Source organism: Prinia subflava, chromosome Z, assembly GCF_021018805.1.
Source record: "Prinia subflava isolate CZ2003 ecotype Zambia chromosome Z, Cam_Psub_1.2, whole genome shotgun sequence".
NCBI classification, from domain to species: Eukaryota; Metazoa; Chordata; class Aves; order Passeriformes; family Cisticolidae; genus Prinia; species Prinia subflava.
In genome coordinates, this window is record NC_086283.1 from 52,925,161 (window position 1) to 52,940,763 (window position 15,603).

Below are 15,603 nucleotides of genomic sequence, written 5' to 3' on the forward strand. Positions count from 1 at the left end.
GAACTGTTGATAGAGAAGTAATAAAACTTCAGCAGAACTTTGTAAAGTTGAAACTTCTAAAGTTGAAAGTTTACAACAGATTTAGTATAGATGCATCACAAATTGAGTGGTTTTGTCAATATAATTTTCTTGCTATGTAAATTTCTTATTCTGAATTTTTAAATTAACATTTCATTCTCGTTTTCAGTCTACCAAACCTTTTTTTTAAGACATAAAATTTATTATTTTCATTAAGACAGATAATAAAATAAATAAAAGAATTTACTTCCATGTAATAAGCAGGTGAAAATATTTAATAGATCATTTCTGAAAAAAAACCCAAGCCCCAAATAGAAGACTGCAAATTTAAGGAAAAAAAAAAAAAAAAGAAGACTGTAAGAAGGAAAGTGAGATATAATCATTAGAAATAACTTAAACCTGAAATAAAAAAGGCAAATTCAATATTCTCACAAAGAGCCAAGTAACTTGCTTTAGGAGGCAATATGTTCATGAAAGCCTGAAAAATGTATTGTCACTGAGGAAATCAAGATGAGATTTTTTTTCCCAGTTTGAAGATGTCATGCATCTACACAGTCACAATTCACTTACTTTTTATGCAAGAGATTAAAGAAGCAGCAGAAGTGTTGCAAATCAGCATTCCCAGTAGTATGATAATAATATGCAATCTTTTAGCAATAATTTTGCAAAGAATATGTACAGCATACTAGAAATTCTTGTCTAATGGATGCTTTATATGCATGGATATAAATGTACACGGTTGTGTTTCACCAAAAATTCAGTAATATAGTTGACTCTCTAATAATCCTATCCTAATAATAAATGCAAATTTGGAATTATGCTGCTTCTTTTTAAGAAGACTATTGATACATTTTCTATCATTTCAAATGTCAATCAAAAAGAAAATTTATCCTCAATTACACATGAAAACCAATGTTTCAGTTTGTAGATGGATCAAAGAGCTAGTCTTTTAAGACTGCTTACATTTCAATAAAACAGATGTCAAAAGCATAATGTATCATGTATTTCATAAAAGAAACTTTGAAAGTAAGATCTCAAATTACCTTAGAATTTTACTGTGACTAATTCTATATTTTCTCTAAAGAAAGAAATATATTTCACCCTTTAATTTGGGCACATGATTTAAGCACCGCATCCCTTCTTTTCTTGAATGCAGATTGGTGTTTTGGTAGGGTACTTCTGCAATTTTTCTTTCCCAGGGGAAATAAAAAGAGAAAATGTTTTAGGAAAGCCGATATGAACCATACCACAGGGAAAGTATTTCCCTATGGCTGCAGTCAGTACTTATCCCAGTGATTAACAACCGCAATGCCCAGTTCTTTGTAGGCATGAATGAAGGCATCACAGGTGCTGAAAGGCAAACAAGGTACCTCTATGTGCACCATTAGTTATAAGCAAATAGAAATAAGTATGCATGATGTCTTGATTTACAATCCAGATCTTAGACAAGGAAGTACAAGTACAAGTACTTAGACAAGTAGAATTTAGTGCAAAGGAAGATTTGAATGTGAGGCTAGTAATGAGGATGGAGTATAGGCTGCAGTGAGGGAAGCTTAGGATGCCAGACTGAATTTCCAGAAAGTTGATCATTCATCTGTCTAATCACAAGTTTTTGGGGCTTCCCAACTTTAAGTCACTTAGACTATCTCAGCACTATAGTGAACCCTTAGATGGGGCATGGCAAGGATATGTTCACATCTGTGCCAAAGAATAATTGCTAAAGGAGAAAGAAACAAAAGAAAACCCAAATGACTAATGGGACAACAAGATGAAAAATTTTGAGAGATTTCAAGGATGACTTTGAACTAAGAAACAGAACAACTATTGTGAGTATATGTGTTCAATATGAGCTGGCTAAAGGCAAATAAGGGAAGAATAATAACAATTAATAGATTCTTACTTCAGCAAAACATGCTAGAAGATTTCTGAACTACAATGCAATGCCTCATATATTCAATGAGAAACAAAATATACAGGGACAAAATTGTACACAGATGTAGCCTCTTCCTCTAATGGAGATGGTTGCCTAGCTGCTGGTGCTGATGGATGAAGTAGGATGCATTATAATGTCCCTAAATGTAGTTTGCCACAATTTCTGAATAGCTTGGCTTAGCAATTAGGCAATATATTGAGCTTTGTTGTTGAGGCCAAAGACGTGTACACCAAACACTATTTTAGGAGTTATGTTTCATTTTGTTTCCACTACAAACCTCTACATCAAACCTCCACATCTGCCCTGTCAGCAGAAAGGAGTCTGACAACAATTCACTCTACACAAGAATGTAGGGGACTGATGCACAAGTGTAACAAAATATTACAGCCCAGATTTCTAGGCTGTTCATCAGATTAGTTGTTAATATAATCTATAATATTGCTTATGTCAACAATTCTGAATAAAGTAAAATTCAGGTTTTAAATTAATTTTTGAGTGGCTTCAGGGTGCCCTTTATGCTTAGGTTCATTGTGTGCAATTTCTGTTACCTGTATGTTCCCTGCACTTATAATATTTGTTACATTATAGGAAATGTTCACTCACACTGTATTTCAGTAGTTAATGTATGCCACCAACATTGTTTACTGAACATGAAGTACTGGCCCTTGCATATGAAAAATTATAAATTACATATTTACTCAAAAACTGGTGATTTTCTTCCTTATATCTGAGATATTGGTGCTTAATCTTCTATTGGTAAATTGTTTTATCCCTGCATTTCTTTATTCTTCAAAAATATGTACTGATCTCCTTTGCAATGTGGTGCAGTTTAAATTGATATTTTCCATATGTTTTAAGTAGATTATTTTACTCTAATTTATCTTCAGGAGTTTTTCTGCACTGACCTGGTACACCAAGTCCCTGCACTGTTGTTTCTGGGGCTTTCATTTCCATTTATCTTTGCTAGCCTCATCACTGTTGACACTTGTGTTGTATGTTAGTCAGACCAGATGATGCACCATCTTGAAGGATCCACCCTGTATGCCATCTACCTAATTAGAGAGACTCAAATTCTAAGGCAACAGCTTGCAGTGTCTGAGGGATCTTCTGTTACAGATACCACCACAAATCATTATTCAGAGTGACATTAATTAATTGGTCTCTTCCCAGGATTTACTCTTCTTTGGCAAAGACATCAGAGCATTTTATTTATATTAGCTCCCCCTCCTCTCCAGTCTATTATCAGCTTGACTTAGGAACCCTAAACTTTTATTATCCCTATGAAAGATAAATAATTTTATTGCTTTCTACTGAACTGTCAATCAATGCTTTGTCATGGGCTTGTGGCCCTTTTGTTGCTTGACTGCTTCCCCAAATCCAGTCATCACTGTTCATAACATATCTTGAAAGCTTTGGGATTTCCCCAGTGGAGCATTTACTCATTTTATGGCTGAATTATTTCTTTCTTGGAAGGGAGGCAAAGAACTTGTAACATAAACAAGTTTTCTCCTTCCTTTACAATGGAAGTGATGGTGAATGTCAGACTAATCACTAAATCTTTTCACTACACTTCTTTTCAAGTGTTCATTTTCAAAACTGCTCCAGTAATCATTATTTCTTAGTATTAAAAGTGCTATGAAAAACTGGAATATGTAAATCCTACTTTAGAACAGTAACAGAGAAGATTCAGTGATTTAATGTAACAGTTTCTCCATAGAGGAAGCACACATGAGCCTTCTCCACATCCAAGTCCCCCTCTTCCTTATGCCACCTCAAAAAGAAAAAAGAATTTACATTAGCCTCAAGAAGTGTATCAAGAGGAAAAAAAAAAAGAGGGTAAAAAAGTGCCAAAACATGTTGCAGCATAGAAATTTATGCCAATTAAGGAGGAAGTATTATACTGAAACATCTTAGTTTGCAATGGCCAAACTTAATTTGTTAATTTTATTGCGTACATTTAGAGTTAGTGTTAGATTTTACCTGTTCACTAGAAATTACTGCAACTTGATGGTTGATTTTAAAGCAACCTTTGGAAAACCGTGCCTTGTATCATGTTCCAGCTTCAAGGTTACTGTGAGAGACACAGAAATATACTATTTCAGCAGGAAGTAGAAAAATATTATAGGATATATATATCCTATATATAGGATAGGTGTCCTCTATATAGGTGATCCTATATATAGGTCACGGTGTCCATAATCTGAGTTCTGCTTCCAATTCATTGCTTATGGTGATCACTGATAGTGTAGATGCCATTTACAACCAAGGTAGCTGATATGCAAATATCAGGACATAATTTTAGGCCTTTCTCCTGAGTGCAATTACTGACTGACTAAGCAATGATGTGAGTTCTTAGAAAGTGTAGTTTTAGAATGTAATATTATTTCTAAAATTCAAAATTTTTGATTTGATTTGATTTATATTATTGTGGCCATTAAATTTATACTATATGAATAGTTAAAAATAACAGTCGAACTGATAGCATTTATTTACATCCACTTTGCTCATACAATCAGTTTCACGGTAAGAAACATTCTGTTGTTCAGCAGCAATTAAACCTTCCCAAACTGCCTTTTATGTGTTAAATTCTCTACCAAACAAATTTTGATCATATATTTTAGCATTTCTTTTTCAATCCATGCTTGAAAAGTTAAATTAATGTTAATTATTTTTTCTTATTTTATCATCAACTGGCATAAGGTAAGAACTTTAAAGTGGTAATTTCCCTCGCCTTATCCTTTCTCCAGAATTATTTGTGACTTTGAAAAGATCATCACTATTAATATTATCCAAAACAAAACAGTAAGTATGTTTTTTAATATTTTTCTCAAAATAATAAGTACAGTTTATTATTATTAATAATAACTTTTAACATACTCCTTTATAAAAATACCTATGAACTAATTTAGAGTGTCACATAGACAGAAAAAAACCCCACTCATGGTATTTTGGTTGAAATAATTTATATTGGGAAATAGGAAGTTCAAATTAAAATGTGAATATATTCATTTTTTGAAGGCCTGTTGCATGGTGTAGGTGTTCAATATATAATAAACTTGACCCACAGGAAACTTTGAGGGCAAAGTTGAACCAAAGTTTCCTTCATGACCCTTAAAATGCGTGGTGACTGTTTAAATGCATGGAGATGTCTCCTGTGAGTTAAGACATAACAGAGATTCTCCTCAGTGTCCATGGCAGTTGATCAGACCTCTAAATGCAGTTCCTGTTTCAAGGTGTAAAAATAAGGATTTTTTTTTCACACTGACAGATTTCTCAAAAGGGGAGAAAGGAAGTTCTCCCATTTCCCCAGAGTGTCTAAGCACCAGGCTACAGGCTCTACCCACTCTTCCCTTCTTGAGCTATATCACTATGCAGAACATCATGAGAAAAAGAGTAAAAAGAGCAAGACTACTCTAGCAGGATCTTGAATCTTTTGTTGCAAGTCCTGCACATGCTTTTGCCATCATCCGTATGATTAGTTTTCACCTGTGCTGTTCTGTTACTTACAATCTTTTCCTTTTAATTTATTTACTGTGTACTTACATACAAACTACTCTAAAATACTCAAATAACAAACTACTCCAAAATCTAGCAGATTATAGTGAAATTCACGTATAGCATGAGGGTCATAAATATCTAAATTTCTTACAACTGGATAAGCTAGACATTTTTTCTAGGCACTGAATTATCAATGCATGAGTATAGGGGAGTATTAGAGCACATTAAGAATCCAGTAGATGATAAAACAGACTAATTAAATAAGGTGTAGTATAAACATAAAGGTCTGTTTCAAGATACTAATTCTGAAATTGATCCAGATATGAAAACTAATAACAAAATTCTCAAGGAAAGCATTACAACAAAATTCTATTAAATACTGATTAGCAAAATTGAGAAGTCTGTGCACATCTTTTAAACATCCCTTTTTAATATATCCCTTGGACTTAATACATCCCTTGGATGTTAATACATCCCTTGGATTAGAGTGAAATGACATTGAATGATCAGTGCTTATATTTATATTTATGTGACAGATTTATTCTAGAACAATTTGGTTGAAATGGAAAGGAGGTATGTAGCCATTTTGCTTATTATCTAAGTTACATACAGAATAAAAGTATAAAGTTATCACTTAAGAAAATAGTGATAATAAGAAAAGAAAGAAAAAAAGAGAAAGAAATTAGTAGATAGTGGAGAAGAAAAGTATCACCACCCATGAATCTGGAAACAAGGCTTGATTGTCAAAATTTAGATGTGCATTGGTCGAAATGATGGTTGCAGTCTTGATTCTTTGGGGGTGGGGGAAACACACGTGACACAAAGACTTAATGTATGTTCAGGTTCAGGTGGGAATGCCCAGGTGCCTCTTCAGTGGCAGAGGGTATTACACTGTCTGTTGCAACACAGTGGATCATGCACAATAGTCTGGGGGCCCTTCAGCAGGTCTTAGAAGGCATTATAGACCATTAAAGACATAGCTGCTGCTTCTTCCATCAGTGCAGTTGAACCTGTTATGCCTAATTGGAAGGGACCAATACTGGAATTGGACTGGAATAATAAAAGACAGAGTAAAAACAGGATTGAGAGCAAAAGAAAAGAAAAACACAGAATATTAGCCAGATGCTAAGACTATCTGATGCCTTAAAGGTAACCTTTACTTTTTTTTTTTTTTAATGAAAGAGAACAGCTATCAGGAGGATACAGAAAATGATACAAAAAAGGTTTCAAGAGAGCTCTAATGCAACTAAAAACAATACTGATAAATGAATATAAAAGCAGACTCAATCTGTGGTTCAAAAGTGACTATCAGTCTAATCATCTAGTGTTATCTTCTCTGTACTCCGTATATATGCTCCCACTTAAACACAATTAGCCAAATGCTCACTTTTGAACATTTGAGATCTCCAATAAACTTGTTTAGCAATTACACTGCAGAGAGCAGTTAGGTGTTCCATATATTCAGCACTGAAAACTTAGAAAATTCTTGGTTTTGGTCACTGTTAAAATCTTCATTGTCTTTCACAGATATACAGCAAATATGCCAAATGGATCAGAGCACCCTAAGCACCATATACTGTTGAAGATTACTGCAGATTTTGTGCCACATAGTAAAGCATTATGATATGGTCAAAACAAGTATTCACAATTTAACTAGATATGACAAGGAAAAAAGAGTCACTGTTTACTGTAGTATTGCATTATCCCTTGGTATAGCTCTGTAGTTTGCAGCCATTTAGAAAAAGCACAAATGAAAGGTTGCTAATCAGATCCTTAGAAGAGAGCAATCTCTAAGTCTAAATTGAATGTCTTTTGAAGATTATTTCCTGATGACAAATAAATAGTGAATCTATACTCTCAGGCCTAGAGGAGATATGACTGAGACATATGAACAAACAGTCAAGATACCTTTGAAACATCTTTGGAACTTCTATGTCAGAGAATTTCTCTGGACAATAGCATGGGTTATAGTTACTTGAGGTTTCACTAGGTTAATTGCATACATGACTGCACAACTCAGAATACAAGTTGGAGTCAGTAAGTATATAGCCATATAACTTTATATAGCCATATATATAGTCTATGCTTACTCTCTAGTTCCAATTTAATTTTTGGAAATTATTTTTAAAAAAATTCAAAAATCAAGAATGATTCAAAGACTTCACACAAACTCGTAATTTGTTATTGCACTAATGGTGCTTTTATGGTTTAGTATTAGTATAATTTCAGTGACAGAATTAAATATAAACAGACCTATATAGACAAATTAAACTGCTTCATTCATCCTTTCCAGGCAGACAAAAGTTTGTATGCTGTAGGAGGATAGCTTATATCATAAGGTAGAGCTATCCGCAAAACTGGGCCTCAAACCAGGCCTCAGGCCTGGTCTAGCAGGCCTCAGTACATTCCACATACGCAGCACAAATAACCTTATCTGTTACTGGAAATATGTTAAGGTAGGAGTGCTGCTAGCATAGTACAGTTACTGGGAAGACACGGTGGCTACCTTAAACTGCAATAGCTTACATACTTCTGTATGTTCATTGCCTATCAGAATGAACCTGTTCTTGTAAACTATTCTGTCTGTATAAAACCCAACATCTCGCGGAATAAAGTAGGAGAACCTGTGATATAACCATATTGGTTTGGACCCTCAATACTCTAGTCCCCGGTCTTACCAGAGCTCAGCTTCAGTATGCCACTTCTACTCTTCAAGAAACCCTCAAACAGTTAATTTTGAAAACAGTTACAAAGTTTAAAAATAGCTGAGAGTGGCCATGTTCATCAAGAATTTCAATCTAGTATTGAAAGCTCCTTTTTATGTCCAAACAATTTATGTGAACTACCTTTCATGAACATCTTTTTTAATTAAACTCTAATTGCTTGGGTACTTCAAAGTTATATCCCTGACCTAAAATTAATTCATTGTTTATATTCGTTAAGCTCATTGGAAGCCCGGGAGGCTTCATGATCTCTTCTCACTGTCTAAACAGAATCATTGAATTACTCACATTGAATTTTATCTTAGTTAGGAAAGGAGAACCCAGTATAAGCAATAGCAAAGCTTCATTCAGAACACAAAGCTGCCTAGATTAAAACAAAAGAGTAAAATTTAAGGAGCTAGTAAGTGTACTTAAGGTCATGTTTAAGACAATTAAGATACAAACTTACAGGGTGAGAAGATAGCCGTAAAAGTATGTGATTGAACCATAGTCTACCTTTAGTATAATTGGGAATTTCTTGGGACATTATGGCTTCTATTACATAGATTCATTTTCTTAATCTTGTAAATTTCAGACATGATTTCATGGGTAGATCAATGAAAGATGCATAAAACTGACATTTTCCAAAACTGTGATCTGAACTACCCTTGTATTGCTCTGTACAACAGAATATTATTCATATATATGAATATATTATATTCATTGTGCAAATATGTCTGTAAAAATATCAATTCAAAATACTTATTCAGAATACTTTTCATATTGGTTACATTTCCTATTTGTAAAGCTTTATGGTCAAACATTAGCAAAGTCTTTCAAAATCAATCTGAATCATAATTTAACCTTTGTGATTTGAAAACACTTCCTAAGAGAATAATATCTCAAGTCGTATGTGAATGGGCTTAGAATGGTAAGACCTCTGGATTTTCTAATACCAAAATTTAATCAAATGAAGTTTGTCAACTCTTAATAGTAACCAAAGAAACAAGACCAGTATAGTGTTAATACTCTCTAGAAAATACAAAGAAAAATGTAACCACATTCATATTCAGAAATACAGTTATTGCAGAAGCATTCTCCAGTCTCTGAGTTCTGTGTCCCTCCAGGAATACTTAAGGGTTGGCATTCACATATTTGACAAACACAGTGTGTAAAAATCAAAGCAGTCTAGAAAGCACGATAGAGGAGAAAGAAGGATACCATCTTACCCTGCATAAGTTTTTATAGAAGGAAGCTTTTACAAGTTGAAGGAAAAAAAAAAAAGGTAGGAGGAAGAATTTGAGTACAATATCTCAATTACAAGAAGACATTTCAAGTGCTTGTTAGCAACAGTAATGTTGCTATGGAAAACACCTTATTCTATCATGTTTTTAACACCATATCAATATCAACTAAGGCTTAAGAGACAACACATTTCATGCCATGATGAATACGTCTTTATACAGAATATTTCACTCAGCATGATTCTAAGGCAGACACAGATGCTACAAAGAATGGAATAGAAAAAAGGGAAAAAAATGCAATCTCAAAAGAGGAATCAATCTGCAGTCTTGGGTAATGAACATCAGGATCTCTAGATGCCTTGCTGATGACTTTAGCCTCCAAGATTTTACTTCTCCACTGAGGCCTAAGCAGTCTTTGAGCTGCTGTCATGGGTTGGCACTGGCCAGATGTTAATGCACCCATGAATATATGTTTTTTCTCTAACAACTCCTGTGGGATATGATCAGGAACAGAGCAGAGCAGGCTTAAATCTTGAAAACAAAAAAAAAACCCACCAAAACTTTATTAATTACATAAGAACAGGGACAGAAATACTCTTAAACACACACAGAAACAGAAATAAAAACTTCTTAGAACATTTCTTCTCCCAGTCTCTACCTCCCCACCCATCACTTTTCCCAGACCAACCTTTGGGTTTTAGATCAAACAATCACCAATCAAAAAATACTAATCTTCAATTCAGCAAGGGAGAGAGGAGTCTCTCTGGCACCACAGACTGTTCTCCAGAACACACAGGTCCACTCCTTATGTGTTCCCATGTCACCCGTGGCACCGCCCAGAGAAGTCGGGTGACTCTCTCTTTTTCCTATGTCCAGCGCTCTCACCGCTGTCTCATAGGCCAAAACTACATACAGGGCTTTTTAAGGATGCTGCATGCCGAGCTCTCCCCTTTTTCCCCAGGGGCTGGGGTTCCAGGAGCAGGTCTGCCCTGAGGGCAGAGGGCGCCACCTCACCCTCCCCCTCTTTTCTCTGCTCGCTCCACTCTTCAAGTGCCAGTCACTGTAGCAAAAGCAAGGGCAGCTGCATCCACCCAAAAATGCAGTTTATGTTCAAAAGAGACTTAAGTTCAGTCCATGGCTGACATTATGCAAGAGAAGTCCAGCTCAGAAGGCTACTCCTCTCATCTTCCATCGGGTTCCTTCCAATCATGCTTTATCATCTCAGTCTCAGGCCGCTTCTCTCTCTCCGAAACCACCAGTCATGAGAATCAATGTCTAAGAAAAGTTTCTTTCTGCTACACAAGGGTTAACAGTTTTTTCTCGGCAGGGTGCAGGCTCAGGCACTCCCAGGCTCCACAACTCCCACGTGGCTGGGCACCTTCTCCCGGAGTTTGGGGGTGGAGGGGGTGAGCACACACGGAGGGCACTTCCACAGTTTTCCACCCCTCCATCCTGGACGGGGCAGCTCAGTTCCAGTCCTGTCCCCTCTCTTCTCCCCCCCCCGGGGCTCCGGCTTACCTGAGCCGACCACGTGTTTCCCCTCCCCCACCCAGCCTCGTGGCTGGGCAGGGGAAGGAGGCCTGACACGTCCCTCTGCTGAAACCAGGATCTGAAAAGAGGCCAAACCCCCTAGACTCCTGCTTTTAACTCTTTGTGTCCTCAGAGGCGTGTCCAAACCTCCGAGTGACCAATCCAGGTGCCAGCAGAAAAGCTGATCACTGATTGGACTGCCCACATCCCCCTGGAAAAAATTCACCTCGCCCGCAACCACGACAGCTGCTCGTTAGAAAGGACACAAACTGACCACAGTAGAGAAAAAAACACAGAAGCTTCCAAGCTTTCCAACAGCGCTTCCAAGACTATTTGGAAAAGAATTCAGCTTAAAGAGCTGAGATACTGTCTGTTGTATTAATTTGTTTAAATTTGTATCTCACACATTTTTAAAATTGTAAGGTTTTTTCCAAAACTTTGTTTGCCAATGGGTTTGAAAATCGCTTCCAGCACAGCTAATCTAGTTGAATGGAGAATTGTATATTAGAAAAGTGAACTTTCAAGCTTAGTCTAGAAATGTATACTAAAGATCTGTACCCAGCTCTCTTGCTGTGAGCAAGATTAGGCTGTATCACATAACAAGTTTCTGGGAAAAAAATACAAGTCTGTAGCAGTAATGCTACAACTCCACATGGAGACCTCAAGTCCAGATAAATATATCCGTAGATGAACTACTATCCTTATTCAAGTTTTTATGAGATGTAGCCCATCTCTAAAACAGTGTCAGTATAAAAGTAGCTGAAGGACTCCTCTAATTGTGTTCAAGCACACGTATGTCCACTCTATAGTTGTGTATAATTAAAAAGGAAGGGATAGTCCTCTAATCTGACATCTGAGATAATAACAAATACTTGGTACTGCTGGAATAAGGTCTTTAATCTCAGTCTACCAAATCACAATGATTTTTCACTCCAAATGAGAAGAAGGAATGAAGAAAAAAAAAGAGATATATGAGGAAGTGAAATGTCCTATGTATGAATAGGCTCTTTGAACTCTTTTTTTTTCCACTGTAGTATATATCCGAATAAAGTGTAATAAATTACAACCTAACCTAAAGTAAGTTGTTTAACTCTTTGAAACACATATAAGTTATATTTCTCTAAGACTTTGGATGGTGGATAAAATTATAACAATACACACTCACTTTTACTTACACTATGGACAACAAGCTAAAGAAGTATTTCTTTAAGCTCCCAAACTATTCTGGAGGCACAAATGAAACTCAGGTTGTAATCTAGTTATTTCTAAATAAATGGCAGTAATACAAAGTGGGCCTTATTTATTATTAAATACACATGGTCTTGAAATCCTTGCTAATAAAAGAACAGTTGAGTAAAAATTGTTCTAAGTATACCACCTATGCAAAAAAACATTCATGTTTAAGAGCAAATTATGAATTCTTCTTAGACTGAGGGGGGGAAGTGGTTCTAAGGTTTAATTTATGCTTTTTCCTGAAATAACTTTTACAAGAAGCTCTCATGATCAAGATGGGCTGGTTGTTCAAAGACAAGCAATATACTTTGCCAGACAAATAACAAATTTGTGATGAGTAATACTCAAGTTATAGAGAGATATAGAAAGACAAATTATGAATACTCCATATCCCAGAAAAAGCCTGTGAAAACTTTACTTTTTGTTATCATCAGCCTTCTCTCTGAAGGAGGCTGTTTCAAGGAAAATAAAACTTTCAGTCATGTCATTGCAGAACAGAAATTTTCAAAGCTTCCATGTTTACACAGAAAACCAGAACCCTTGTTTTCTAGCCAACCTTACTAAGAAGAACACTGATGAAAGAGAAAGTGGTAGATCTGAAACATTCTGACAACAATATTTGTGATATTTTTGCATTGGACTGTAGTGTGATAAAACAGTCAGCAAAGAACTTTGCTATTATTCTTTATCTCTGAGTTTAAGTACTTATCTATGTTCTGTAAAACTTCATATCAGCAGATATTTCAAAGTGTTATATATGTATGCTTTATGCTTTGGAAAGAGACTTTTTTAGAAAGCAGCCTCCAGTTATGAATAGTTGTAAATTACTTCAAAAACTGGCAGTTAACAAATGGTATTTTTTATATATATATATATATATATATATATATATATGTATATATAACTTGATATGAAAGTTTGGTTTCAAGTATGTACTTCTGGTCTTGAAGAGCTATTAAGCACAATTTCCTAGCTAGGGGGAACCAGGCCTGAGTATATGAGGAAATCAGCTTACATTTCACCAGATTCAATTACAAAATAGAAGAAAGATGAGCTGAGGGAAAATGATCACTTTTGTAAAACCCAGTTGCTCTGTATTTACTTTACAAACTGACTCCCTTGAAGGGGGTCTTGATAGGTCTCAAAGCTGCACAAATAAAAGATGTTAAGCTTTCAAAGCAACAGAATCTAATTGAAGGAAAGATATGAAACCCATAAAATAAACTACTCATCAAGAAATGATCCATTTATGGCTGACCTAAGTGGTAGAACAAAGTTTATGTAAATTCAGTTGTGTTATTTTTAGAATGAGCCCTCCACCAGTGTGCATGAGCCTTAAGGGCAGTATTAAGAAAAAGCCACCTAGTGCTTCAGAAATATTATTTTCATAGTCTTTACAAGTAGGACAACAAAGCAAATACACAGAAGGAGACTAACTTATTCATGTGTTTCAAAGAGCTGTTTTTTCAAAGAAACAATATGTGTTTCTCACATCTCCCACTGAACCAAACAAGAACAGTTTACAATCTCAGTAAATAATATTTATTCCCTGTAGGTACATTGGAAACTTCAAAAGAGCATGAGAAAATACGTGGCATAATCACAGTTGGAAGGGATTTTAGAAGATACAGAAGACACAGCATGCCACCTATCACCAGTCAACATCCAGCTACATTTTAAGAAGTTAGGAAGTGTTTACACCTGGGTAAAGATGATTAGTGTCCTAGAATATGCAAAAGAGCTTTTTACTTTCATAATCCATTTGTAGATGAAGTGAAAAATTATCTGTGCACCATTTTTTGACACTATTAATTGGAAAAAAAGCTGAATATATATAAAAGTTCTTTTTTTTTAAACTTCTAGAGTTGTAAAACTTAGAGGTAAGCAGATAGTTGCCAGTATGTAAACATGTGCATAATTCTGACCAATGCTTCAATGTAAAGACAAATTCTCACTATTATAAAGTATTTTATACTTCAGAACTGAATGACTGTATTTTCAAATTATAGCCAAAATGTAGCTTCAGATTCTAAATTGTAAGAGCCTGAATGAGAGATGTGGGACAACAGGTGGCTCTTCAAAATGCTGTTTATTGCATGGACCAAGTTATAGCATTCGTGGGTCGTGGGTAACAGAGCCAAGCCTAAAGCTGCCAGCTACAGCATATAGACATGCCTGAAGCCACTTTAGCTCTGGTTACAATGCTTTATTATAGTTTTCTCTGCTGAGCATCTTAATACATAGCAACCAATCAGCATCATACACAATACCTTTACATTTACCTACAGCCTATCATAACTACTATCATTACCATATTATGTTATAGTTTAGGCTTAAAGTTTTTCTGTTTTCTTGCAGTGGAAAATCCTTAGAATTTGTTTCTACTTGGTAAAAATGAAAAACATGCTTTTTCTTTGCTTATGGTATCTTTTGCTTTTCTTAAGGCTTATTTCTGTTTGCAAAAAACATCTTCTTTGTTTGTGGTTAATATATCCTTTGCTCTGGCCATAAAACCTCTTTCCAACTTGACTTAATCTTTGTCCAGTAACAACTGGCTCAGCAATTCTAACTTTAGACATCTTTTATACTTCTATATCAAAACTTGCTTTCATTTCTATTCCACTTTCAGGTTCCACATTCAGAGAGCCTTCTGCTAAGCCTACATATCTGTAAAGCTTTCTTGTCAAACTTTCATCCTTCCTAACATTAAATCATCAAGTTACAAATACTTTGAACCAAACCCACCAAATAGTGTAGTTTCCAGAAGGACAAATCCTCCTAAGGTTGATGTAGTCAGTTTTAGCTCTTTAACTTACACATCCTGGAATCATGAGACACACTATCCCACCTAGTCTTAAGGGATTATCATTAAAGCAAGTTAATCAAACCTTGTGAAAAGTTTAAGATGCAAAGGAAATTAGCTGATAATCAGACCACAGAGCGAAACTTTTTGCAAGGTTTCTGTATGCAAAATAATACCTTACAAGCTCCTTTTAAATTTGGATCTAAGAACACAAATCACAAGGAGAGTCTTCCCCTTTCATTTACTCTAATAATTCATATTTTCTGACAACATTAGATGGACACTCCAGTTGAAGGTGTACACCTTGATATTTATGCCTTAAATTTCACATGCTAAACTGAAAACTCAGCGTTAGGTTTTGAGGACAAAAATATAGAATATTTTTAAGGTCTGAACTCTTCAGCCTGAGTGAGATTTGCATGCATATTTCACAGTACCACAGTCAAAACTGGTTGCAGGTGGCAACACAGTTGCCAGCCTCCAGGATAGTGATCAGCTTAAATGACCCCCAGCTGCAATATCTGTTTTAGTAATACCATGTCTACATATCAAAGACTGAAATACTAACTTCATTTAAAGAAAATATTACAAAGTTACTCATAAATTTTACTATAGTGTTTTGTCTTATATGAAGACTCCAAA